Below are 17,102 nucleotides of genomic sequence, written 5' to 3' on the forward strand. Positions count from 1 at the left end.
AAGCTGTAAAAGAGAATAGGGAGTTAAAGAATACCTTGCTCAATTTTCACCTTCAAAGGATGAGGTGCTTTCACTTCGCCCGAATCACCTAGGCAATTAATTATTCATATTAGGAAGAGAACAAATCCAACAATAATTAAGGCCAACCACAAAATAACATGACCAAAATCACACTGGTATATAAAAGTCTAACATTTGAAAGATGGTACATCATTTTTTCCATCCAATTTTGTGTAATTGTGTAAATATATGGCACCTAGGCCTAACTCAACCCTAAAAGCTAGTCCATTAGAGAAGGATTGCCCAAGTCCATATAAGCAGACCAAATAGTCCATTCCCTAACCAATGTGGGACTTTTACCCACTCTAACAGCCCCTTTCACGCCCATGACCAATTGGAGCATGGATGTAACACCCCAAATAATTTTTTTATTTTTTCGCCAAGACTCGAACCATTCTTCATATGCGTATAGACTCGAACTAAATGACTTCTAATTGTATAAATGAGTTAGGATCAATTACTAAGTATTTTAAGAGTAGTATATGTGGTTTAGGGTCATAAGGGATCTCTAACACCAAGCCAAGTCCAAAGAATTTCTATCGGCTAAGTTTTCGAATGAGTTCATATAAGGGTTAACTTCAAACAACCATATATCCTATAATATAACGAATTGGATGGCCCATAACCTATAAAATTACAGGTCTTTGAGTCTTCGTTCAAACACCACTAAGATTGCATTTTTTGGAGTTCAGAGTAAAATGTTATAATCGTTTTACTGAAGCATATCCGGATAGGACAATTCGGTGAGCTCACCTGCTAATTTGGCGACTCGCAGAATGGTTCAGCAACAAGCCAATTTAGCTTGCCAAATAAATTCGAAATCCTCCATAAAATTTTATTTTAGGCGAGCTCAAACACCCTTTGGTGACTCATCAAATGGTTCGGCGAGGAGACCTCCAGCTCGCCGAAATTGCCGACGGGATTTATTAAAAGGTGATTTTTCTCAATCTTTCAACCTAATAATATTCTTATATGTAGAGATACTCTCAAAATCCCAAATTCTCCTTCTCCTAAAGATAAAAAACTTAAATAAAGGGATTTCTCCAATATTAGGAGATCTAAAGGCTCCAAGTTCAAGATCTCCTTCACAAATCCATAGATGGGTTTCTCAACTTCAAGCTACAAGGTTCCAAACCCAACACTTTTATCCAATAACTCCTAAGATTCAGGTATGTAAGGCTACTCACAATGTTGGATTGATTTTATCCACGTGCCCTACATCTTCATTGATTAGAGTTGAGTTGAGTTTGGGGTTCCATGAGTTGAGTTCTTGGGTTATCTTTAATTTCTATTGAGTTTTTTTTGTATATAAATTAATATGTATTAATGATGTTCTTGAGTTGAGTTTTATTGAGAGTATGGATTCATGTATTCATTCACATGAACCCAAGATGAGATTTCATTTTTGTCATAATTTGTTTTGAGGTTGAGATTAATGGTTTTTATGTAAATATTGCTTTCAAAGTGAGATGCTGCATATTTTAATGAGTTTGATGAAATTGAAAATAGAGTTAAATAAGAATTTTAGACCAAGATGTTTGATAATTATGTAAATGATGTTTAGTTTTAAAAAAAGTAAAATGATTAATGAAGAGGTAGTGTTGATGATGATGTCTTGAGATGGAGTGAATTGGTGTCTAATGTGACTACATTATATAAATTGCATAATTTGATTCGATTGGAGTCTTATGAGGATTTTGAGTATAAATGATTGTTTTATAAGGAGTTTTAAAAAAATAATTTGCAAACGTTTTTGCATAAATTATTTATGCACTATTTTAAGTTCAAAGAATGATTATTTTCATCTTTGATTTAGAAAGAATTTAACGAGAGTTGAGTTTGAGAAGTCTCTTAATTATTATTTTGAGCATGAGTATTTTGAGTATAAATGAGTTGAGCATTTTATATTAAAACGTCTATTTTGATATTGAGTTGAGGGGTTAAAGTTATGTTTTAAATGCATTTAATATTTACTGCATTCATTGAGTTGAGATTATATCAAATTTAAAGAGAAGAGTTTGATGATTGAGATGAGTTGATTTTGAAAGAAGGTCCAATGAGACCAGATTGATTGAGTTTTGAAAATAGTCCAATGAGAATAAATGAGTTGATTTGAAACTAAGTCTATAAAAGACTAAATAAGTATTTTGAGTATTTTACTCACCTAATAGATATGAGCGTATTGAGTCTTGGGAGGAATATGACACACCAAATTGGGTAAGATTATAGTCCCTACTCGAATCCCATAAAATACGTAGCCAACGTAGGAGAGGATTGAATCGTTAAAGTCGGATGTTTCCCTATTTCATTGTCCTGAAATGATAGGACTTGATTGATTGATGGATCCAAGATTGGTTGATTCATTCATACCCTGGCAAGTATTAAATGGATGTGGCAACAACATTGGCTTGTTGTCACCACTGGCTCATAGGTGATGGTTGTTGGTTAGAAAAACTCCCAAATTGAGTGGATTGTGCATGATATGATTGGTTTGATTGAGATTATAGATGGTTGAGCCGAATTGCAAAACATTGCTAAATTCTAATTTGCATATTTGTTGAGTTGAGTCCTTTGATTTTATTATTGAGTTGATTGAATACTTGGTTGATTGGTTTGATTGGTATTGTAGATGATTGGGTCGGATTGTATATGATTGGATTGGATTGGATTGGATGGTATGTGATTGGATTGAATAGGATTGTATATGATTGGATTGGATCGGATTGTATATTGGATTGGATCAAATTGTATATGATTGGATTGGATTGGCTTGTATATGATTAGATTAGATCAAATTGTATATGATTGAATTGAATTGGATTGTACATGATTGGATTGGATTGTATATGATTGGTCTCTGTATAAACTGCATTCTTACTTTAGACTTATGACACCTTGATTGAGTCTCTCTTATCTTTCTGATTTGAGATATTTGGACTTATGTTATTGTACCTTGATGTATGTTTCATTCTTCCATATTACATACTCGTACACTCCACGTACTGACGTCTATTTGGACATGCATCATTTCATGATGCAGAGACATGTTTAAAAGATCATCAATAGGTGCACCATTTAGGATCTGTTCACACTCACGTTATTGGTGAGTCCTCCCCTACATTCGGAGGATACCACTTATGTTACTCTTGCGTTGAGTTTAGTCTTTTCATTCTGATTTGAGGTAGCCATGAACCTGTCATTGGCAATAATTAGATAGTTGTGATAGAGGCTTTATAGACTAGATAGTGATGGGTTGATGGAGTATTTTATTTTCTTGAATTGTTCTTGTCAGAGACATAGATTGGAGTTTGATTTGTTGGCCCATGGCCCTTCTTTCTCTAGGTAGATTGTTGATTGGAATTGCTCACCTAATTATCTCTTTATTTTAAGTATTCCGCTGATTGAATGAATGAATAGATGTGTGATCAGGCTGGAGCCAGTAATGGCTTCTGAGTGCCGGCCACGTCTAGGGTACATTCTCGCGGCGTGACAGTGGACCGGGAACCCAAATGAGGATAGACCTGCCTATGATACCATGTAAATATATGATACCTAAGCCTAACTCAAAACCAAAATCTAGTTCATGAGGGAAGGATTGCCCAAGTTCATATAAGCAAACCGCTTGTCCATTCCCCAACCAATGTGGGAGTTTTACCCACACTAACAACATCGAGCGATACTAGTAAAGGCTAGACATCGAGTAGCCTCAATAACATATATTCAAGCAGCAGAAGAATGATTGAATAACATATATTGGAAACAAAATCAATTAATCTTTATTTTCCTTGTTTTCTTTTTAAAAAGATGAAGTGAAATCCATAAGATACCAGTTAACAACCAACCTTCAGATTCAAACTGAACTTTCCTGAGTTAAGTATAAATGAAAGACAGATCTTTCAACTACACTTTGACTATTTTACAAAGGAGTTAGAACAATTAGGCTAATTTGTACAGATGCCATAGTGGCCAATACACTAGGAATTTCCGAGGCATCTTAATGTTTGGGAAGTTAGAAGAGTTGTAGTTTCGCTCTATCATACAAAGCCTCAAACATAGCCTATAATGTCTTGCTACCAAACTTATACTCGGTCATACTATTGGACTATATATACATAAAATAATCTTAACTATGTATAAAAAATATAATTTTTTGCCATCTACTGTATATATGTTGAATATTATTTTGTTAACGCACACAATTGGTTGCTCACAACTTGAATTTTATTATTGCAAAGTAAGGACACACGTTGGTCTTACAATCTTAATCACTCACTTATTGCTTGGTTCAACAACACTCTTTATTTTGAGCGCTCTCTCTTTTTTCCTTCTTTCTTACTTGAATCTTGTTTGCACTTGGTTACAACTCAAATGAACCACCTATCTTTATAGATTGTGTGTAATGACCCTGAAAGTCATTTTTGATAATTTTTGCAAAATAACCATTTTACCCCTCTCGATAGTTGTTCCTAGCCATATTTCATCATTATTCAAAATCGATTTTGTGAAATTCTACAAAAAGTTGAGATTTTTGGAAAGAAATGGATTTTAAATGCTTAAGTTGTAAAATAGTGGTATTCGGTGTCATTTGGAGTTTCAAGTCTCGAAATGGAACTCTGTCGATTCCATCAGCTCCAAAATGTGGAATTTGGTCTAGGAGGATTGAAGGAATCAGATTTGGAGCATAGAAATTGACTTTGGCCAATATTCAGAGTTCGGATGTTTGGAATTGAATCCAACAACTCTATTGATTTGAGGGATGCTTTTAGGCCTAGGAAGAGTTTCTATGTATTTTTTGGAAGCTATAAGGGAATTTTGGTCTTTTTGAGGATTAGAGTTAGTTTGATTGCGACTTATTGAGTTTCGATTAAAGAAGACTTAGAATTCTAATTCTGATAGTTCCATTGAGTCTAAAATGTCGAAATTAGTATGGTATCACATATGGTTTGTGTGTACGGGATTTCAAATGAATTCCAAGGGTTAATTCGGAGTGACTTGGTGAAATTTTGGTTGCTGATATTTGGTCTCTTCAGTTTAGCAAAGGGGATATCGCTTTAGCGACCTATGCTTGGTAGACACCCTTCATAAAATCAAAGGGGAGGAGATTTTTTAAGGCTTCGCAAAAGCGATCCTGATGTCACTTAAGCAAAGATCGCGGAAGCAAACCCTGCATCGCTTAAGCGACATCTGGAGGGGGTTTAGCTGGGGTTTATGCTATTTCTTCCATTTTTGAGAAACAAGAGCTTGAATAGGTGATTTTTAAAGTGGATTTTCTTGGCTAATTGATTGGGTAAGTGATCTTAACCTAAAATGTTCATTACCCAATGGCTCTTTGCGGATTTTAGCATCAAAAATCATGATTTCAACCCCAAAATTCATGGGCTTTCTCAAGTACATGAACTTTTACGAAATTGGGGATTTTGAGTTGATTTTAATTTCGTTTTTGAAATGGTTTTCTCTAATGGATTCCTAATGCTTTGAGGATCATTTTCATCCAAAAATTCCCAGATTTAAACCCCATTTTGGAATTGGATTTTTGAGTTATTTTGACCTTTTTGCCCAAATTTCATGATTCTGGTGTTGTTAGCTTCGTAATTTAATTGTGAATCACTATTTGGATAGGTTGTGGTGTTTTGAATTCGAATCGGAAGGGTGACAATCAAATACTTGATTGATTGGATATCAATTAAGGCAAGTGTACTTTTAAAACCCCATAAATTTTATAGATTACTTGAACTTGCTTTCATACATGTGTTGGGGTGAAATGGGAATAAGTTTTGGGATGACAATCGTATGAATTGTTCCTAATGAAAGATTAGGTTAATTAAAACAACTTGTGTGCTATGATTTGATGGAAAATGTGAACTCCTTGACTTGAAATGAACATAAACTTGATGAAATGCTATGATAGCTTAAATGTGATTATGAATAGATGAAATTTTCATTTGATCATTGTTGATATAGGTCCCATTGATCCTAAACATGATAAAAAGGGTATTGAAATAGAGACTTGATGACTTATATGATGTAAATGATGTACTTGTTGATGTTGATATATTATTGATAGTGTGACATGAATTGCATTGTGACTGTGGGCACTATTATTTTCTCATTATCTGTGTGAACATGGTTATTTATGTTGGTTATGGAACACTCTGATGAGACTCATTGATACTTATGGCGATGGAAAATGGTTTTGATGGATTGATACTTATGCCGATGGGAAATGGTTCCGGTGGATTCATGTTGAAAGAAAAATAGGGACCTGGCCACACGTCCGTGGCGGATACATGGTCCTTGTGAGTTCTCCATGGGTTCCAGTTTGTTATACAATAGATGTGTATCATTAGGACAGACATGCATCATCTACATCACATCACATTGCATTTCATTACATCTTATATGTCATTATGAAATTTTATATATGCCCTTTGTATTCTGAGATTGATCTATTTAAGGTTGTTATGACTTATTCGGTGATACTTTTGAGCTATTGTTTATTTATGAGCTATATGAATTTTGTAGAGTAGATTGGGATGATTTCTATGCAGGTTGTAGTTGAGGAGGTTCGGTTGGGATAAAATGAGTTCTAGTATCTGTTACATTTATCTGGTTTTCTTAGTTGGCTTGATGAGTACCGTATTATTTGGTACTCACTTTTTGCTATCTACACATGTGTAGGTCTCGAGCCCAGATAGTGACTTGCGTCATTTCTTTTCATCCGAGGCCAAATAGAGGAGACTGAGAGGTAGTGTTTGTCGCTGGCGACCCCTTGGTTCCTTTTTGTTATACTTTGTTCTATTCTATTAACAAAGATATCGAGACTTGTATTTATTTCTATTTCAATATATTTAGAGGCTTATACATGTGACAACCATTCCTTTTGGGGGTATTGTAGTTGACTAAGACTCCCGCTAATATATTTATCTATCTATTTCCGCTTTATTTTTTGCAAGTGTTGGGTTTTAGGTTGACTTATCGGTGGGATAGGATAAGTGCCACGGGTTGTGACATCGTGATGGAAGAATTTAGCTAAGGGTATTTTCTTCTCTATTCTAGATTGTTCCTCTATCTACTTAATTATAGAACTACCCTTTCTAGAATATTTTCAGACTTTTCTCTCTGGAACACTGATTCTAGAGATCTTCCTTCAATTCTCTACATCTTTGAAATATTCTAGATTTTTCTTGAAGTGTTTTAAATATTAATTAAGTTGGTGATGAATTCTCAACACTCTCCCTCAACACCAACTTAATTCATTCTTTTCCGTCACTTTGAGATATTCTCAAAACTTTGGAATCATCCTGATATTTTAACACTTTGTGAATCTCTTCCTCCGTCGACCTTCTCCGATCACTACTCTTTGAAGCTTCTTCAAAGGTAGTAGCCTCTTTGTGTAAGGATTTATCAAAATTCAGATTGTAAACCATAAACAATCTAACATAAATCCGATCAAATTATTTAGGATCGTAGATATGATTTTCACATAGATCTACAACTATAGTAATTCAGTCAAGAAGATATACCTGAATCAGCCATCGAATTGTTCATGAATCTTTGACTTGAATTGAGCGGAAGCTTGTGTTCTTAAAATCTTTGCTTCTCTCTCTTTTCCTTTCCTTTATGAAAACTTGTGATGGAAAAGTGTTTTCTTCTTTTGTCAGAGAGAGAGAGGACACTTTAAATAAGAGAGGGTTTCCTTTGAATGGTTACTTTCACGTTCAATCAATGTGAGGGATTAGCAGTTTCGAAACCACTAGGTAACTTACTTTTCATCTATAATTAGGATACAATTTAACTACATAATTTATTAAACCATTAATTACATAATTTATTAAATCAAATAAACAACCACGTGAGTCATAACTTACATTCTCCCAATTCTCCCAATTGGCACACGTTCTTAAAGGCTTAATAAATATTTCATTCATCATATGCACAATAATGTTAAATCCAACATCATTTGTTGTTGTTAGTTAAATCAATTATTATGAGTCATGGTGGCCATATATCACATCTTGACATAATTTTTTCCATGTACTACAATAGTAATCTGTTACCTAACACAACCTTTAAATACTCAATCATAATGCTTAGTATATCTTCACCTAAGCCAAAATATGTTATCATCATTCTCAACATAGTGTATACAAGAGAAAACATATAATAACAGGAACATGTATATACAAATGAGCTCAAAGTGTCAATTGCTTAAACATAATTATAAAATATTTACATAAAGTCATTCATTGCAATCAATGCTTCCCATTATTTCAAATGTTTTGGGCGGTAATCCTTTCATCAAAGGATCAACAATCATAAGGTTGGTGCTAATATGTTCAATTATCACTTTATATTTTTGTACTTCTTCTTTCACTGAAAAGTATTTCAATTGCAAAGTCCTAAAATCTCAGAAAGTCAGAAATTTTCGGAATTTTACGGATGAATAGGGAGGATCATAATCTAAACTATGGACCATAATTTGGTATCGTGGTTTGGGAGTTCAGAAACCCAAAAACTTTCTCTAATTTCTACGGATAAGGTCCTAAGATCTGTAGAATCCCCTCATGGAATCTACCAACAACTTTTTTAATCAGGGTTATTTTGGTTTTTTCTACTAATTTAAATCCTATACTATGTCATTTTAGCCCACTCTAGGTGGAGTTAAGGGATTGTTATCACCAAAACCTTTCATTCATGCATAACTCATCAAATCCAAGTTTCTTCGCTCTCCAGTCTTTCTCTCAACCAAGAACTAGGGTTCTACACTTCAAATCTCCATTCAAGAAATTCAAGCTATAGGGTTCTTCATTCTAGGTATGTGGAATTTCATCAATGGATATCCCTTCACCCATTTAGTCTCGAAGAACTTTCAATTTTCAAATCTTATGAATTCTCCAAACCTAGGGTTTATATGATCTTCACGGGTTTGTACTAATTGCACTTATTCTTCATGATTAGTAGTTAATTCCATGATTTTAATTATAACCCATGTTTCCAGTGTTATTTCATGAACCCAAGTATATAAGTATTTTCATGACTCATAATTATGTTATTTCAGATGATCAGTTTTCATGATATATGATGCTTTCAGATAAAGTATCTTAGTATATTTTTTGTTGTCATGATTTATGAGCTACTCAGTATTTATCAAGTATGACGTGATTCAATATTATACTTAGCACCAAGGAGATTTAGGGATGAAGGATTATGATCAGCGTCTTAGTAGCAATCTCTAAGTCTTAGAACTACATGCCACCATGGGTTTTCATGAAGCCCAAGTTGGCATACCAGCTTATTGGATCCATATAGTTATCAGGTCCTTTACCTTGGCAAATATTGGCACTCTCTTTTTGGTGGGGCAGTACACTGAACTCTATGTAGTAGCTCACATGGTTTATGTCAGTTTTATTATCTCTACAATTAGACTTTCAACTATTGCATGACCATGTACTTATGTATCTCAGTTCAATATATCTCATTTTCATGTCATTTTACTTGGTCATTACATCATCATATTTTACATATTCAACATGTTCAATTATCATATTTATCATGCATTATCTTTCATACTCATTATATTCAAATTACTGACCGCATACTTTTTGCCTATATTGTTTAATAATATAGACTCTGACATTCAGTCTACAATCTGTGGTTAGTCCTATTTCTGATCAACTAGCAACATTGTTAGTGAGTCCTTATCTTCCCGAGGACAATCCCTTATGTTTATTTTATTCATTTACTTTCAGTTTCAGACAATTGAAGTGAGCTAGGGGCTTCTCCTATCCACTTACTGTCATGCCCCGGGAGGGTACCCTAGACGTGGCCGACACTCGAAAGTCATTTCTGGCCTTCAAGCAAACCACTTGGTCCTGTCGCACTTTCATTCATTCAAATCAATCAATGGAAGATTCTATTATAAGATTACTATTCATAAGTTTAGAGCCAAAGGCCAAACAAATACCCAATCAACAACTAACTAGAACGAAACTAGTCAAAATGGGTAATTCAACACCTCCACACTCTAGTCTATGAAGCCTCTATTAACAATCCAGGAGGTGCCAATGACAAGTCCATGGCTATCAACAATCAAAATAAAATGAACAAAATAAAGCTATAAATAAAATCTCGGTATCCTCCGGAAATTGGGAGGACTCACCAACTAGCTGGAGGTGGGGAGATCTTCAACGGTGCGTTGGTTGATGATCTCTAGTACCCATCTCTGCATCATGAAACGATGCAGGCCAAATGGCATCAGTACATGGAATGTACGAGTATGTAAAATGGATAAATGAAACAACATCAAAAGAATCAAACTAATTCGGAAACTCAACTCAGAAAGAAGAACAACTCAATCAAGTGTCCTAAGTCTAGACAAGGATATGATTTAGACGGGACCAATCACATAGAATTCAACTCAATCTGACTCAGAGTACTATCAAGACCTATATGAGAGTTTCTCTTATCCGACAACCATCACTTATGAGCCAGTGACAATACAACAAACCGACGTTATTGTCGCTTTCGTTCATACTTTGCCAGGGTATGAACGAATCAACCAATCATAGATCCAATCCAACCAAGTCCTATAATATCAGGACAATAATTTTGGGGAAACATCCGTCTTTAAAGGTTCAATCCCCTCCTACGTTTGGCGACGTAGTTATTGGATTCGAGTTATTACTTACTCTTATCCAATTCGGTGCTCGATACTCCTCCCAAGACTCAATGCTCATAAGACTCCATCCAATCAACTCAGTCAAATCATATCGACAAGTCTCATTTACAACCTTGTCAACTCATCAACTCTATCACAATTAAATGTCTCCCAATCATACCATTCGATCAATCCCAATCATATTTTTTAAGAGTTGATTAAATATGCATTTATAACAGCATACAACCCTATCCAATCGTGCCTCTATTCATTTAACAAATCTTTTGGGACTCATCACAACTCCAAGGTTTTAAATCAACAATGCAAGATAAGCAACATGGTTAAGAAAATTAACATTCTTTATCATAATCAACATAGTTAAGAAATTAGCAATATATGTTCGACCTCTCATCTCAATCAACTCATACTAATATGTAGCACATCATTTTCTTGACTCCACAACATCAACATAATAATAAAATTAGATTAATAGATGAAAAGGACCTATTTGGACCTAACTCTATCAATAAACTTCATTTTTATGAACAATCGCACATGGGTTGACTCAACCCATGCTTTGAGTAGCCTTACATACCTTGGTGAAGACTTTGAAGAATCCTTGATATTAGGTCTTCAATGGAAGGCTTGAGTTCTTGAAGTTCTTGAAGGCAATCCTTGTTGGAGAAAGATTTAAAGGAGAAGAGAGGGAATTTCTAGGGCTTTTTAGAGAGAGAGAGAAACTTAAAAATGGTCAAAAAACATCCAAGGCTAGTGAGTATATATAATTTAGGAAATGCCCAATTTGCCCTTTCTTCAAAAATCTGGAAAAGGGGGCTAAAACACTCCTGGCGCGATAGTGGCATGTCGCGCAACTACAGCGCCAAGTTGAATATAGGCTTAAAACCTGCACACATGATAGTGGCGCATCACACCTAGGACCAAACTACTGAGGCTGTTTTATGGTGCGATAGTGGCACGTCGCGCCCTTACAATGCCAAGCCTATATTTTCTAAGTTCTAGAAAATAGGCTTAAAAAACCTGCACATCTCGTAGTGGCGCACCGCGCCAGGGACCAAACTACTGAGGCTTATTCCTGGCGCGATAGTGGCGTATCGCACCACTACGGTGCCAAGCCTAGGTTTCCAACGGTTACCACCCAGGCCTGAAATTCCTACAGTAGTAGTCCGTCTTAGGATAGTTATAACATTTGACTCTGAACCCTAAATGTTACAATCTTGGTGGCGTTGGAAAGAAGACTCGAAGACCTTTAATTTAATAGGTCATGGGCCACCTAGATCGCCATATTTCAAAAGATATGGTCTAATTCATAAGCGACACTCCCTATTCTCCACACAACATGGTAAGGACCAATGTATCTAGGACTAAGCTTTCTCTTCCTTCCAAACCTTATGACGCCCTTCATGGGTGACACTTTCAAGTACACCCAATCATCCACCTCAAATTCCAAGTCTCTCCTCCTCATATCGGTGTAAGATTTTTGACGGCTTTGGGGTGTCTTTAGCCTATCTTGAATAACTCTCACCTTCTCCATGGCTTGGTGAACAAAATCAGGACCAATCAACTCATCTTCACCAACTTTAAACCTCCTAATTGGTGATCTACACCTCTTCCCATACAAAGCTTCATAAGGAGCCATTTGAATGCTTGCATGATAGCTATAATTATATGCAAACTCTATAAGAGGTAAGTGATCATCCTAATTTCCTTTGAAGTCAAGTACACATGCCCTCAACATATCCTCCAATGTCTGGATGGTGCGCTCTGCCTGGCCATCTGTCTGGGGATAAAAGGCCGTACTAAGATTCACCTTTGAATCCAGTCCCTTCTGGAAGGATTTCCAAAATTGGGAAGTGAACTAAGCTTCTCTGTCTGAGATGATAGACAAGAGGACCACATGCAATCTGACGATCTCCTGAATGTATAATTTTGCATAATCTTCTGCGGTGTTAGTAGTCTTAACTGCCAAGAAGTGAGCTGATTTTGTCATTCTATCCACAATCTCCCAAATCAAATCATGTTACTTTCGGGACCTCAGCAAACCCGTAATAAAGTCTATGTTGATCATTTCCCACTTCCATTCCAGAATTTCTATGTTTTGAGTTAATCCACATGGCCTTTGATGCTCAACTTTAACCTGTTGGCAATTAGGACACTTGGAAACAAATTCTGTGATATCTCTCTTTATTCCACTCCACCAATAAAGTTCCCTTAAGTCATGGTACATTTTTGTAAAGCCAGGATGAATAGAGTATTTGGAACTATGCGCTTCGGCCATAATCCTCTCTCAAACATTATCAACATCTGGTACACACAATCTATTTTGGTACCTCAATACACCATCTCCCCCTTTGGTAAAAACCACCACCTCTTGCTTGTGAACAACTTCCTTCACCTAGAGAAGGATGGGATCTTGGTCTTGTTTCTCCTTTACCTCTGCCATAAGTGAGGATGCAGACCCATCCTAAACATTAACTCCGCCTTCATTGTTCTCTTTAAGACAAACTCCCAATCGAGCTAGTCTATGCACCTCTTTAGCCAATTCTTTCCTCCCCTCCTCTATATGGGCAGTACTACCCATAGACATCCTGCTAAGAGCATCAGGAACAACATTGCTTTACCTGGATGGTAGAGTATGCTCATATCATAGTCCTTGAGTAGCTCGAGCCATCTCTTTTGTCTTAGGTTGAGTTCCTTCTGGCTGAAGACATATTGTAAACTCTTATGATCGGTGAACACGTCAACATGCACTCCATACAAATAGTGGCACCAAATTTTAAGAGCAAATACCACAGCTGCCAGCTCAAGGTCATGAGTTGGGTAATTTCTCTCATGAATCTTAAGTTATCTTGAAGCATAGGCTATCACTTTTCCCCTCTGCATCAACACACAGCCCAAACCCACTCTAGACGCATCACAATAGATCAAAAAATACTATGTTCCTTCGGACAAAGTTAGAACAGGAGCAGTGGTTAGCTTGGTCTTCAACTTCTGGAAACTCTCCTCACAAGCATCGGACCATTAGAACTTAGCCTTTTTTTGGGTCAGCTTGGTCAATGGTGATGATATGGATGAGAATCCCTCTACAAACCTTCGATAATAGCCAGCCAAACCTAAGAAGCTTCTTATATCTGTTGGGGATATGGGTCTAGGCTAATTTTTCACTGCCTCAATCTTCTGAGCATCAACCTGAATACTATCTCAAGCTATAATGTGGCCGAGAAAAGCCACTGATGTAAGCCAAAATTCTCATTTGGAGAACTTTGCGTACAATACTTGGTCTTTTAAAGTTTGCAATACAACTCTAAGATGATAGGCGTGCTCCTTCTCATTCTTGGAGTACACCAAAATATCGTCAATGAATACAATCACAAACATATCAAGATACGACTTAAATACTCGATTCATGAGATCCATAAAAGCTGTAGGGGCATTAGTCAACCCAAAGGACATAACCAAGAATTCAAAGTGGCTATAACAGGTCCAAAAAGCTGTCTTTGGGATATCACACTCCCTCACCTTCAACTGATGGTAGCTCAATCTTAGGTTTATCTTAGAGAAATAGGTGGCACCTTGAAGTTGATCAAATAAGTCGTCTATTATGGGGAGAGGGTATTTGTTCTTTATGGTGATCTTGTTCAGCTTCCTGTAATCAATACACATTTTAAGGGATCTATCTTTCTTTCGCACGAATAGGAAAGGAGCACCCCATGGTGAGACACTCATCCTAATGAATCCCTTATCTAACAAGTCCCTCAACTATTCTTTTAACTCTCTCAACTCAGCAGGAGCCATTTTATATGGAGGGATAGAGATAGGCTGGGTATCAGGAATCCAGGCAGGTCTTCAGGAAAGACTTCGGGAAACTCATTGACAATCGGAACCGACTCAAGGGATGGAGGCTCAATATTGTCATCTTTCACTCGAATGATGTGATAAATACACCCTTTTGATATTAGTTTTCTGTCCCTAAGATAGTAAATAAACTTACCCTTAGGCACGACAGGACTACCCTTCCACTCTATGACAGCCTCGTTCGGGAATTTGAACTTGACAATCTGAGTCCTACAATCAATAGAGGCATAACAGACATAAAGCCAGTCCATGCCAAGGATCACATCAAAGTCAACCATGTCCAACTCAACTAAGTTATCCAAGGTATCCCTATGATGGATTGACACAGTGCAATCTCTATAGACTTTCTCAGCTAAGACAGAATCACCGACAGGAGTAGCTACGCAGAAAGGCTCACGAAGACATTTAGGAATTCTATTGAATTTACTTGCCACATAAGGAGTCACAAAAGATAGTGTGGCACTCGGATCCATCAAAATATAACAGTTAAGAGAAAAGACTCGAATCATACTCATCACGACATTTGGGGAGTTCTCCTAATCTTGGCGACTACCCATGGCATATAGACGGTTTTTACCTCTGCCCATACCTGAAGTAGTGCCCCTCTAATTACCTCTAGCTGGTGGTACGGTGGTAGAATAGTGGGCTCTATTCCTCTATATTGGACACTCCTTCTGAAAATGGTCCATTTGGCCGCATTTATAACAACCAACCCTTTCGGCTCTACACTCCCACAAGTAGAGCTTACCGCACTTGCCGTATGATGGCTTCCCTTGTGAACCTTGACCTACGCTAGCCTGGGACTGAAAACCCTAGGGTCTAAAATTCTGGCGACTCTGTCCCTGCCGATCATACCTATTCTGCAGCATAGGTGAACTGGCAGTGGATGAGGCGTAGTTGGAAGGTCTCTTCTGGAAGAAGGACATGTTGCCTTTGTTTTGCCTCTATTCATTCTCATGCCCCACTGATTTTTCCTTCTTGCTCAGATGCTCCTCCCTATCTTTCCTCTTCTCATCCTCCACCTGTTGAGAGTACACCATTAATCTTGAAATATCCATGTGGGAGATTAACAATGCCACTTTGTACTCCTTCTTTACATATCTTCCCAAACCGGAGATAAATTTCCTTATCTTCGACCTCATGTCTGGGATCATCTCTGGAGCATATCTGGACAGCTGGATGAACTTTAGACTATACTCCTTAATGGTCATACTTTCTTATTTCATATTCACAAACTCTTCCACCTTCGCTTCCCTCAATTCTCTGGGAATGAAATGGTCAAGAAAGTCTCCCTCAAATTCATCCCACATGGCAGGTTCAGCTTCCTCACCTCTACCTTATTCCCATTGGTTATACCAAATATTTTCCACATCATTGAGTTGATAAGACACCAACTTAACCCTCTCGATTTCTGTAGCATGCAAAGCTTTCAGGATCTTCCACATCTCATCAATAAAATTCTGGGTGTCTTCATCAACCTTAGAACCCGTGAATGTCGGCAGATTCATTCTCAGAAAGTCTCTAATTCTGGTGGCAGTAGATGGCTCTTGGGAACTAGAGATAAGAGTTTACGAATTCTGGTTACCATTTCGGGAAGCCACCAATTGAGTGAGCATAGCAATCGCTCCTCAAAAATCATCTTTCGAAGTTGGTCTAGGTGGAGTAGTAGGCACTTGAGGTGCCTCTGCATACCTCGCAGGTCGGCTCCTAGCCCTCAATGGGGTACCTCTGACTGTGGCATCTCTGCGTTATCAGTATTCCTCTAGCTAGCAGTACGTTTAGGAGGCATTATCTGTAACATATAAATGCACGAATTAGGAAGGAAGTTTTATAGAGTTTAACTCTATCGCACGAATTCAGAGTATAAAAGAAGTGAAACAATTCTTAATATCTTATAGCCTCCTGATTATAAGTGTGGTGCACAACACACCCATACGCAAGACTGTACTAAACATGGCTTCATAGACTCCCTAGGACTTTTGAACTTTGTGCTCTGATACCATGTTTTTCATGCCTCGGGAGGGTACCCTAGACGTGGTCGGCACTCAAAAGTCATTTCTGGCCTTCAAGCGAACCACTTGATCCAGTCGCACTTTCATTCATTCAAATCAATCAATGGAAGATTCTATTATAAGATTACTATTCATAAGTTTAGAGCCAAAGGCCAAACAAATACCCAATCAACAACTAACTAAAACGAAACTAGTCAAAATGGGCAACTTAACACTTCCACACTCTAGTCTATGAAGCCTCTATAAATAATCTAGGAGGTGTCAATGACAAGTCCATGGCTACCAACAATTAAAATAAAAGGAACAAAATAAAGCTATAAATAAAATCTTGGTATCCTCCGGAAATTGGGAGGACTCACCAACTAGCTGGAGGTGGGGAGATCTTCAACGGTGCGTCGGTTGATGATCTCTAGTACCCATCTCTGCATCATGAAACGATGCAGGCCAAATGGCATCAGTACATGGAATGTACGAGTATGTAAAATGGATAAATGAAACAA

The sequence above is a fragment of the Solanum dulcamara genome, chromosome 2 (assembly GCF_947179165.1).
Source record: "Solanum dulcamara chromosome 2, daSolDulc1.2, whole genome shotgun sequence".
Classification (NCBI taxonomy): Eukaryota; Viridiplantae; Streptophyta; class Magnoliopsida; order Solanales; family Solanaceae; genus Solanum; species Solanum dulcamara.